Source organism: Perognathus longimembris, chromosome 19 (assembly GCF_023159225.1).
Source record: "Perognathus longimembris pacificus isolate PPM17 chromosome 19, ASM2315922v1, whole genome shotgun sequence".
Lineage (NCBI taxonomy): Eukaryota > Metazoa > Chordata > Mammalia > Rodentia > Heteromyidae > Perognathus > Perognathus longimembris.
In genome coordinates, this window is record NC_063179.1 from 14688882 (window position 1) to 14702123 (window position 13242).

Consider the following 13242-nt stretch of genomic DNA (forward strand, 5'->3'; position numbering starts at 1 on the left):
CAGTTACAAGGTTTCAATGCACTGGTAGGCATTTAGAAAGGCTTTCCCTGGAAAATTTCCTAATACCCACACTTGCCAGGGCAGAGTAGTCAAGAATATAAACTTTGCCCTCTCGATTACAAACATCAATGAAAAATGTAAAGAATACCAGGTGCACACTGTAATCCCAGAATACAGAGAACAATTAAGTAGGACTACATAGTGAAGTCTGGACTACATAGTGGAAGCCTTGCTCACTAATTAATCGACTAAATTAAGTGCAAAAAATTCAAGGCTGATATTCTCCTCCTATCTTTATATCTTCTTTAACCACCAGGCTGCCCACTCTAGCAACCAGGTAGATTCTGGTAGATACTTAGCTAAATGAATTAGCAGTCCTGGTCACAATTCTATAATGGATGTGACATCCTTGCCACGTAAAATTAAGAGTGTAGGCGCGTGTGGCTATTGATTTGACACATGACTGTTCCCTTCTTTAAATAAGGATAACGGATCAGAAATTGTTTTCACCCACATAAAATTGAAATAAATATCCCTTTATTCTTTCACCCACAACTATGTAATTTCCCCTTGTTCACATCATAAAAGACATGTAAAATTATCTGGCTTATTTGGATATACTGCAAAATATATTTTTGTTCAAGTCTAACACCAGCTATAGTTGGCTAGTAAGGTAGGATATACCAAATCTCTTTGTGTAAAATAAGAATATGGAGGAGGAGGTACAGATAAAAAAGAGGAGGAGGAGAAAGTGGAGGAGGGAGTTACTGCACAATTCTGTGGAGTTTCTGAAGCCATGTAAAAGCAACTTCTCCAAAGTAACAGATGAATTTACCCATCTTGCTTAAGCTGATACTAAAAACGTAAAAATAAAAGGACACATTGCTAGAGGATTTATTTGGTTTCTCTGAGCAAACAAGGAATGTTCCTTTGTTCTGCCTTCTGGGTATTATAACAATTTAGGCAAGGATTGCAGTAGTCAATTTTCTTTGAACAAATGAATACAGTTGAACAAAATGAAGACCAATAGGCGCAAAGTTATGGCAGTGCAAGGAGGAAGTTTCAGCAGTAGTAGAGGCCTAGGAGGTACTGGAATGAAGAGAGGAAGGGTAGGAGAGTGCAGTCCTAATATTCAAATTACATATTTATTAAATAGAACTAAGAAAGTTGGGGGGATAGACAGGGTTGGGAGAGAAGGGGAGAAGGATGAAAACGTGACTTGATCAAGACACTTAAAACCCCTTTGTATAACTACTTAAGGATAATTTTAAGAAATTATTTAAAGAAAACAAAGCTTTTGAATATAAGCAACTGATACTATTTCCAGTGACATATGTGTGTCTGATATGCGAGTCATGTGTTTCATTAAACTCTCTTTTAGTATCAGTATTGGAAAGCATTTTAATGTACAATTAATGGCAAAACCAAAAGGAGGACTCTTGATGTGAAATTTCTGGAAAATCTTGACAAAATCCATAATGTCGGCAGCAAAGAATTATAGTTGTTCTGTGTGCTTTATGGTATAGTCCATTTTAGAGATCCAACCCTGTCTACAGAGTTTCTTGAGAGAGAGTCTGGCTATGCATTTCTGAATGGTCTTAAAATGATGATCATCTGATGTCAGCCTTCGGAGTTCTGGAATTATAAGTTACATCACAATGGTTAAACTAAACCCCAAATTCCATGACACAGAGTGACCATTAGGCCCTGCATGTGTTCTCTCACACCTGAGAATACACATTTTTGAGATACTATACCTAAGATCAAGTTTAAATCAGATAATAAGGCACTAGTCACCTTCTCAAAATGGAGCTATGGACTGATATCAAACACCATTGTTAGGTCAGAACGTCATCCCAACTAATCATCATGGCAATAGAAAGAGAGTCTTGCTGGAATAGTTAAAGAAGTTTGACATTGTCTTATGAATGAGTAGGCTAGATTTACTAGTGCAAGTAAAAAACAAGTGATGGTTGCACTGTAGACATGTCCTGTAATAGTTTTGAACGAAAAGGGAGGCTGCATCTGCATTTCCCAATGGCCAGAAATATGACCCATCTGCGTAATCATCTCTGCTTAGAATGACAGTCATGAAGAAATTTATTCAAACTCAAACTCTGACAAATGGTTTGAAAGACAGATGAGAGACCTGCAAGGATAATGCATTGTAATCGAAAGCAGGTATTTTTAGCATAGAGATCCATTGTTAAATATGCGGGAGGAATGGCAATAGTGCGTGAACATAAAGCAGCACTTAAGCAGAATGTAAAGTTCGCATCAAAGAATGGAATGCACCATCCAAAAGTAAGTGATCCAATATGAAATGAAGAGTGGACTTCTGGACTTCTGAGAGAGCTAATGTGAGCCAGCTCAGAGGCAGTGTTCTCCAGTATGGAATGGCAGCCTGGAAGACTAGAGAAATACACACACACACACACACACACACACACACACACACATACACACACATGCACCAATTTGTATCTACAAGTACTAAGAGAGAAAGTAATACTTACTGTATAAATTTGGATCATCGACTTTCTGGTAAAAAGAAACATACTTAACTGGAAAAACAACAAAATTTACTACAACAGTATTTACTTTTCCATGGATCTAAATATGCGACTAAGTGACAAAATTCAGAAGAAAAAAAAACATACCACCTAACAGTCATTAAAACTTATAATCTCACTCTGCTTAGTATTTAATGAGAATCATTAATTTGAGAATTTAGGAAATTCAGTAAGATATTTGCTTAGACATTCTATTGCCTATGTAGAGCAAACGTGGATCATTTATCATTTGTATTGATTTCTCCTAATCAAAAGTGACCAATATTAAAGGAAATTTGTACAATTTACAAATATGATGCATTAATTTTGAGGTAACTCTTCAAACTCTTTTAAGCTTCCTGATTATGCAATACTGCAAGAATTATGGATTTCTCTATAACGTAAATTGTCATCATAAAAAAAATCAGTGCTAAAAATGTTCCCAATTTCAGAGAGATCTACTGTGATTTATTTTATTAAAAAAAATCTGGCTGGGGATATAGCCTAGTGGCAAGAGTGCCTGCCTCGGATACACGAGGCCCTAGGTTCGATTCACCAGCACCACATATACAGAAAACGGCCAGAAGCGGCGCTGTGGCTCAAGTGGCAGAGTGCTAGCCTTGAGCGGGAAGAAGCCAGGGACAGTGCTCAGGCCCTGAGTCCAAGGCCCAGGACTGGCAAACAAAAACAAAAAAAAAATCTCATAATTTCACTAATACACTGATATTTTTGCACACATCTTCATTAATAAGGGCTTATACCACAAATATAACTTTTCCTGAGGAAAAAGGAAACTGATCTTTTAAGTAGTTTGTTATTTTTAATTATATAATCTTTGCTTTTAGACACACAAGAAAAACTTCTTGTTTCAGCACACATTTTAATGTGTCAAGGACCACAACTCCCATGTGATTTATTAAAGAGATGTTAACAGTGAATAATATGAAAGTGTTATTTTCTCTGATTAGACTAGGAATATTTTCAACCTAGAATGAGATATGAATGCTAGTATTGCAATTTAGTTGAATACTAAAATAGGTTTCAATTTGCTGAAATAAGTATTTTCCTAAATAACTTTATCCAAAGTTTTGAATGCTACACTAAACAGGAAAAATACTTAATTTTCAAAAAAGCAAATTCTCACTAAGTGAAATTTTTAATCTATTTGCTTTTTGTTTGATAAAATCCACTTCAACATCATCAAAAGTTTGCATAGCAAGTATGGATATTTGCTAGAAGTATTTTTATTATATATGAATATATAGATTCATCAATAATAAACATAGAGATGAAAATTGCCTAATGAAAGAATCACCTATTTTGTTTAGATTATGCATTTATTAGATTTTTGCAAATTATTATAAATATATGCTAATGACTACACACATCATTAAAAGCATAATAGTAATTCACACTGTTCTTTTTTTTTTTTTTTTTGGCCAGTCCAGGGCCTTGGACTCAGGGCCTGAGCACTGTCCCTGGCTTCTTCTTGCTCAAGGCTAGCACTCTGCCACTTGAGCCACAGCGCCACTTCTGGCTGTTTTCTGTATATGTGGTGCTGGGGAATCGAACCCAGGGCCTCAGGTATACAAGGCAAGCACTCTTGCCACTAGGCCATATCCCCAGCCCCACACTGTTCTTAAGGAAACACATATCCTAATTATCAATTCCTAACAACTCAAGTACATTAAATGGGGTCCAAGTTTGATAAAAATATAATACGTACACTAAAATACTTATACTCTGGCATTCATTACATTTACTCTGAAATGATCTTCATTTCTTTTTCCTTCACTGCACAATTATTTGATCCATGTATATGTACTTTTCTCTGTGTAGCTTTGCTATAAGTTAAAAAATAGTATATAAAACATGCACGACTCTATGATAAATAATATTATATATTCATGTGACTGAATTGAAGGATGCGCAATAACTGGGATAACATTATATTTAGATGAATCTCTGAGAATGTTTTTGAAAAGATAGTAGGGTGAATGAAATATACCTTCTCTAAAATATATCATTGGCATACACAGTCATCACCCCAAACAGCACAGATACATTGAAAAGGCAGAAGAAACATGACTTTTTCTCTGTACTTGAGCTGAGTTTTCTTCCTTTTTTTCCTCTTGCAATGTGTCTGGACTCTGACTTGTACCCATGGCTCTCCAGTCCCCAGGTCTTTAGTCTTGGAAAGGATGGCACTGCTACCTGTGTTTCTTCTTCATCTTATGTATGGCAGTTCGTGGCACTAACTCGCTTCTACAATAGTGCAAGCCAGGGTCTATAATAAACATTTTCTTTGTTATCTGGGAAGTCCCGAGTATTGAACATTCTCTACACACTCCTGCTGGTAGAGTATTTGTACGCTAAAACAGGGTGAGATAACTCTAGCCCACAGACTCTCTGGGCTCAGCGAGTTGTTTTAAGAGGCAGGAGAATTGTGATCTCATCAAAGCTGAAGAATGTGAAAATCAAACAGAAAGGAAATATTCTGGGGTGTGCTTGAAGTGGTAAAGTACTGGGCTAGCTAGCAAGCATGAGGCTTACTGATTTCAGCCCCCATACCACACATACAACAAAACATAGGGTTCCCAATCGATATTTTATTAAGTTTAAAAATTGTTTAAATGGGAAAATGTAGTGACAATTCTAAGAAATCTCATAATAAGGATTATAGTTTTAGGGGGAAATGATGTCTTGAATTTGGATAAATTATTAATAGGATACTAAATGTTTGTAATAAAAAGGAATCCTCACTTGAATCCTCCTGAAGACACATGCATAAATGACCTATTAGATGACAGGAAAGTCAAGTTGTAGCCCAAAGTAAAAAGTAAGTGAAAAAAGAAAGAAAGGAATATGAAGAAACAAAGCCATGCTGTCAAAGGATACCTGTTTATCGTTGGTATTATAATGCATATAGAATATACTTACTTTTGTGTGTATTTCTCTTCTTACTTGGCTAATATTAAATTGTTTAGAATAGTTCTCTTTTACTCATAGTTCATTTTTGACATTTATCTCCTTGGTCATATCTCTATATTGCTAGTCATGAAATTTTTAGTATCATAATGTTTTCATGATGAGTGTGGAGTTTTCAGCTGAGTCAAACTAACTCCAGTCCAACATTAGAGGTGAGTTGGTGGGGAAAGATGTGCATTATGAGTAAAGAAGGAATTTCTCTATCCACTGTAATTTTACTTAATACAGGAGCTAATTCATGTAATTTTGATAGATCTTGTACAGAAGAAACATGACTTTTTTTTCTCTGTACTTGAGCTCAGTTTTCTTCCTTTGCGTCCTCCTGCAATGTGTCTGTATTCTGACTTTACACCATGGCCTATATACCATTACCCTAATTTTAACAATGAATAAAAAACTAGATCAACTAAGTCACTTGGGAAAGTTTGTGTGTTAGTGATAGGTTACACAAACACTGACAGTAGAATGTGTGTTGTTTAATAATCCATATCCTTAACCACATTATTAACACTAAATACCTTTTCAAAGAAAAAAAATCTAACATCATCAAACTATTTGTCTTCTTCAACAATGATTTTTAGTAAATTTATATTATCAAGAATCTTGTTTTCTGACACTCATTTGGATATATTCTGTGTGCTACCCCAAAAAATGTCACGTAATTATGCAGTTTTCAAATGGATACCTTAATACATGAAATGTGAATACTCCAGAAAGACTAAAACCAAAATATTTGTTTTTTAAAAAGTCACTTCAAATTTTGTATTATTTATTGAGATATTATGAGATAACTTGTTTGGATTCATCTAAAAGGTTAATAATTCCACAAAATATATTAATATAAATTATGATAATTGGAAAGGTATAGGATTTTTTTTTCTTTAGGTACTGTGGTTTAAAGTTTAACCCTAGTGCTCATTTTTTCACTCATGGATGACATGCTGCATTTGGATCCACCACTTCTGGTTTTTTGACAACTAATTGGAGATAAAATTTATCCTGTGGTGCTGTGGCCCAAAGTGGTAGTGCACTAGCCTTGAGTGAAAGAGCTCAGGAGGGGCTGGGGATATGGCCTAGTGGCAAGAACGCTTGCCTCATATACTTGAAGCCCTGGGTTCGATTCCCCAGCACCACATATACAGAAAATGGCCAGTAGTGGCGCTGTGACTCAAGTGGCAGAGTGCTAGCCTTGAGCCAAAAGAAGCCAGGGACAGTGTTCAGTCCCTGAGTAAGGCCCAGGACAGGCAAAAAAAAAAAAAAAAGAAAGAAAGAAAAGAAAGAAAGAGCTCAGGGACAGTGGCTGGGCTCTGAGATCAAGCCCCACAACCCACCAAAAAAAGAAAAAAGAAAAAACAAACAGAAGTTATACTATTTGCCTCTCTGGACTGGCTTCAACCTGGACTCTCAAATCTCAGCCTCTTTTGTAGCCCAGGACAGGCAGGAGCCTCAGATGACCAGTGAAACCTATCTTCAAATATGACAGTTCTTTTCTTGGAATCTTTTAAAAAATCATATGCAGTCACAAGACTTTTTATCAGTTTCTTTTCATAAAGCTGTAGAATAAGGGTGCTATTAGCAAAATTTCAAGGCTATATTTAAACTATCACCCTCTAGAATGACCAGATTTTTTTTTTCTAAAAAATACATATGACAGCTTGCCAAGAAGACCCATTTTATTATATTTCAAAGGAACCTGTAGAGACCCTTGCATTCGACATTACATTTCTGTAGGGAAAATTATCATGAGCAGCGTCGATGTCACTAGACGAAGCCTCAATTTCCACTCTTGGCAAAATTAACAGTTGCTTTCCGCTTGAGCAATGTAAGGTTCGCCCAAGAGGAAACCCACCACATGGTTCAGGAAGAAAGGAGTTTATTGCGGGGAGGGGCAAGGGGGTGGAGTGGGGGAGTGAAGCAATCTGCCAGACCACACAAGATGGAGGCCTGGGGAGACAGAGGGGAAGGAAGAAGGGAAAGAGAGAAAAAAGAGCAAGAGAGAGTAAGACAGAAAAGGAGGGAGAGCAGGGACTGTGTTGAGCCGGATTATGTAGGAAAAGGTTGGAGATATGGCCAGGTGGATTAGATGTGACCTCAGAGGAGGAGGAGGTAACTGCCTCCAGGTGTGCCAGTTACCTAGTTAACTCGGGTACTGGGCGCAGACTTAAACAGTTGGGGGGCATCAGCATGGAGCCCTTCCTGGGATGGACCTTACAAGCAACCTGGGGGGGTTTGGTTTACAGAGAAAATCCTGAAACAAATATGTAACTTTTCACTGAAAAGTAAATACATGAAAATACATGAATAAAGAAAATACATGAATAAAAATGAGGAGCAGTAATATTCCTACCCTAGAAAATTACTTTGACACAAGCCACAATAGAATCTATATTCACAATTCCTGACATGGAATTAAAACAAATAAACAAACAAGAAGAAGAAGAAACGATACCACCTTTTAAAGAGCTAACTTCTTAATGTCCATTCTTTCTAAAGTTCTGGTAATATCACTGTCTTTGCCTCTATCTTTAGAGAAAAGTGTTATATATGATACAATTAACAGGTGAAATATTAAAATTCTGTCAACCTTTCTACATACATATTTCAATACATATTTTGAGTACTATTAATTCTAAGACCTCATAGAAAATAATCTCATTTGACATAGAAAAGCTATCAAGGAAGTCAATTTCTACTACTATAAAATTATAAAGCCTTTTTTTTTTTTTTGGCCAGTCCTGGGCCTTGGACTCAGGGCCTGAGCACTGTTCCCTGGCTTCTTTTTGCTCAAGGCTAGCACTCTGCCACTTGAGTTACAGCGCCACTTCTGGCCATTTTCTTTATATGTGGTGCTGGGGAATCGAACCCAGGGCTTCAAGTATAGGAGGCAAGCACTCTTGCCACTAGGCCGTATTCCCAGCCCCAATAAAGCCTCTTTGATTACTATTTAATGTTGTAGAAATATTTTTCTCTTTAGTTATTTTAAGTACATTTTAAGAAATTAAATGGTGATTAATTTACAAAAGAGAAAATATTCATTTGAATTCACAAACTGTAATAATTGAATAAGATGTTTACATGCAACTTCTCTATATATCTCACTTGATGAACTACACAATACCTACTTAGCACTTTATTACTCTGCATTAGGCACTCATTCAAAGAAATAAACTAAATGAACAATTACCAACCCTGTTTTTTCTCATTATTACATTGAGGTAAGTTAGTGTATTTCCTAGGCTCATACAATTTGCAACTGGTAAAGCCAAGCCAACATAATTGTAAACATAATTAAAGAAAATAAAAAATACTTGGCACAACAGATTAATGTCCAACACATGTGTATATGTTTACCTAATCATTTAGGAAGAAGTGTATCCTTTATTTCCCAAAGAAAAAGGTTAAATACACATCTTACAAACAGCAAATATCTTTTGTTATTGAGCACATACAATTTTATAAAAACTATGCCTGTTGCAAATGACAATGGCAGAGTCATAAGCAAATTCTCAGGAACCTTGTGTTTTTGAGACTGATATAACTTTATAGTAAAATTACCACCTTTGTTCCAATTTTAATTTTTTTGGTATTATGAGTATTATAGTAAACTAGTGCACAGAGACTACTAAAACCTAGTTTTAGAGGTGACAGGATTAAAAATGTACTTGATAGGCAAGCCTTCAATGTAGAAGATAGTAAATGAAGTTTTCACACTCTATTATGATCAGAAAATGTTGGGACTCTTTTGTTCTGTTGTATCTACTCTATCAGAATGTTTGCTGACCAAAGTATAATAAAAAGGAACAATGTTAGGACTAATTTGATCCTGCTTAAAATGGAAAGTTGTTCATCATGTCTGAGATGTAAGGAAATTAATAAAAATATATTTTGTTTATTATATTTAACTTAATTATTGGTGACTGCCTCTTCTTTTATAAAATAGGAAATTAAACAGGCTTGGACAGAAAGGGTACCACGGTAGAAGGGGGAAGACTACCAAAACAGGTGAATAAGAATGGATCCCGTCCATGTGGTTTATTTGCATAGATGAATACAGAATAATGGAACGTGCTGAAATTGCATAAAGAGAGGGCAGTAAAACGGAGGAGAGAAAAAGAGGGAGCAAGGCTAAGCAGGATACATGATACACTCAAGTGGAAATTTCACAGTGAAATCCCTTCTTATACAACTGAAGTATGCTAATAAATTACTCATAGAATAATTACACTAGTTAGAACCATTATATAGGTCTGGGAATGGGAATTAAATGACAGAACCCTTGTCTAGCCTGAGTGGGGTCTTGGTTCAACAAAGAGCAAAAGAAAAATAATAGAAAAATTTATGAAGAATAACCTAATGACTAAATTACTACTTTAAAAATAAGCTGTTTGCAAGAATAACATAGTCTAACATTATAACTTACTAATTTATACTGATCTGGTTTCCAAAACAACAAATAAAGAAAAGGAAAAGTAGAAATCACTACTGCCACCCACAGGAGCTCACAGCTTTAATCACAGTGACTCAGAAGTCGGGGATAAGAAATGGTTCTAGGCTTTATCACTCAAAATGTTAGCAAAGCCTCATTCCACAAATAACACACGGTAGTACAGATTGTGAACCAAGCTAAAAGGGAAGCCCTAGGTAGGAGAATTGTGGACTCCACACAGGAAAAAAATCGGGAGCCTCTAGCGGAAAACTAACTAAAAAGCTTTGGCTTGAGTGGTAGAGTATACGACAAACACAAATCTCTGAGTTCAAAACTCAGTGAAGTTCTGTATCCGTGGGTTATTCCTTTCAACCAAGAAATTCGAAAGTTGGAAAGATCATGGTTTGATGCTAGCCCCGGGAAAAACTTCACAGTCAGCCTCAGCAAGCGTGTTGTCATCCCAGCTACATTACCAGCTGACATCAGGAGCAATTCTAGGCTCCATAGGCAAAATCATTCATTTGATTTGCACTCAACAAAAAAAACAGTAAGTCTATCATCACACTATTGCAGAAGTACAAATACTACAAATGTACTTGAGGCCAGCTCACACAAAACATGAGACTTGAGAATAAAGGAAAAGCAAGTAATAATAAAGTCTGATAAAATGGTTCAAGTAATAGTGTGGTAGCTTAGCAAGTACAGGGTCCTAAGTTTAAACATCTGTATCATCAATAATAAATAGATAAATGGTAGATAGATAGATATAGACAGATAACATTTTTGTTCATTTATACTTCCTAAGATAACTGAAAGTTATTCATTTCTATTTGTGCATTCCAATTACAAAGGTACAATCACATCTCACTGAGACAATTTTGATAAAGGAAATAATGAGATTGGCAAAAAGTTTTTTCCTAAGAGGTTTGATTAGCTTTTTTAAAATTTCAGTTTATGACGGCTGACATTTTCAAAACAGTAAAAATAAATCTTATTAGTTACAATTTTATGAACACATTTTTATGTGTTTTCTTTTTAATTTAATTTTATTGTTCAGATGATGTACAAAGGAGTTACAGTAATATATGTAAGGTACTGAGTATTTTTGTTTAACATTGTTACCCCATCTGTCATTTTTCTTCCACTTTCCCATCCCTCAGTCCCTCCCAAGTTGTGAAATTCATTTCCATCATGTTGTCTTTTGAAAATTGCTGTTGTATTGGTTTGCCCTTGGTCCTTAGTCTCACCATCTTAATGTTTCCCTTCCCTTCCCCAATTCAAATAAACATTTATACAATACACAGGATAACAAAATCAAATACAGTGACAAGAGAGGATTAACCATAGGGGGAAGTGAAATAAAAAAATAACTTCATATAATACACTAAAACAACAACAACAAAGAAAAAACTTGTATTCCCATATCTTGGAGTTCATTTCTATTAGCTTCATGTTATATGATTATATGTACACAGCTATTGTGATACTCTGCTAGGACTATCTTAGACATACTAATATTACAAACTTCGGAAACCATGTAGTCTATATTTCATTGGGTCTGGCTTATTTCACTTAATATGATTTTTTCTGATTATTTTTAATCCAAAATTTTATCAAAATTTTGCTGATTTGGTGCATATTTTTTGTTTTAAAAATTATTGATCATGTATGACTTGTTGAACAGGATCTGTATCTCTTTACTAAATTCATAACAACTTTCAAACTTGGCGGGCATGGGGATCACAGAAAAGAAGAATTGTGATGAGTGGAACTGTGTCAAAACACATGGGCTATTGCACATTATATTAAAATATTGAATTACCTAACATAATTCTAAAATCCATGAACCTCAGCTGATGATGCTATAATATCTAATGATAAAAATATTTAAATCTTACCTGCATGTTTTAATCACAAACTGTCCCCATGCCTGAGACAAGCAAGACCAGATTGTTTAAAAAGAAAATAACAGTAATTGATGAAAAAATTGTCTGATATTTTTAAATGTTAAAGTCAATACACAAAATTTTCCTTCTTTGTCAGGTCTTATGTCTCTTTTTGGTTCGTTTATTTTCTAAAATTTGCAAAAGTTTTCCCCCTAGATTCTGTTTTGTTTATTTGTTTGCTTTTTGGCTCTTTTAATTTTTAAATTTAATTTTATTGTCAAGGTGATGTAGAGAGGAGTTACAATTAAATATGCACACAAGTGATTAAATTTCTCATTGAATATGGTTTCCCACTCCCCCATTTTTCTCCCACTTTTTCTCCTGCCCACCCCCTGTCCATCTAGGTTGTAAAGTTCCTTGTTCATTCCCAACACATTGTCCTGTGAGTATCACTGTTGCTTTGTTTCACCTGCCCCCCACTCTTAGTCAATAAATTTTCTCCATTGATTCTGTATCCTAATTTTTATATATTCTCTTCCTGTATGTGTTTGTCTCTTTCAAGACTAATATATAAAGATGAAATACCTTTCTCTGTTTTTCTACCTCAGCTTCTTCAAATCAACAACATATTCAAAGCAATAAAAACTACAATCTACAGAAACAAGCATCAGTACTCACAGTTTTTACTTAATAGTGACGAAAGTTCATTTTCCATTCTCTGCTGGTCTAGAGTTTAGTATTCCTTTTTTAACTAGTCTTTTATTTCATTATTTTAAAAATGTTTTATTTATTTTTAAGTAGGTGCACACAGAAGTTTTCAGTCAATAAAGCAGTTTGTGAGTGCAATGCATCTTGTTCAATGTCATCAGATCCTTCTAACCTTTCACCATTCTCACCCATTCCTGCCAACATGTTCCTTCCCTCTTCTTAATTTTGGAGGCTGTAAATTAACTGCATCCACCTTTCTTCCCTTCATTCTTCTCCCCTTCTCCCCTTGACTCCATCGCACATTTCAAAATCAGTAGATGGAAAGAAATAATAAAGCCAAGATCTAAGTAGTATGGTTCAAAGACAGCCCAATCTGTGAAACACTTATGTCCAAATAACCATTAAAAAGTGAAGGTATGAATCAAGTGATAGATTACTAGCTTTGAGTAAAAACACTTAGGGACAGCTTCAGGCTCCAAGTTCCATTCCAGGTTCGTTTATCTCTGAACTGCCTTGCTCTGATGAACTAGCAACCATGTGTAGACTTGTACATTTTTGTATGGCCCCTTGAAAAACATCCCTCTGTTCCTGTATCAATCTCAGTTTCAAGATCTGTAGTTCTAAAGTAGTTCACCATCTTCTCTGCTGGATGAAAAACACTGTATATATCTAATTTCCAATG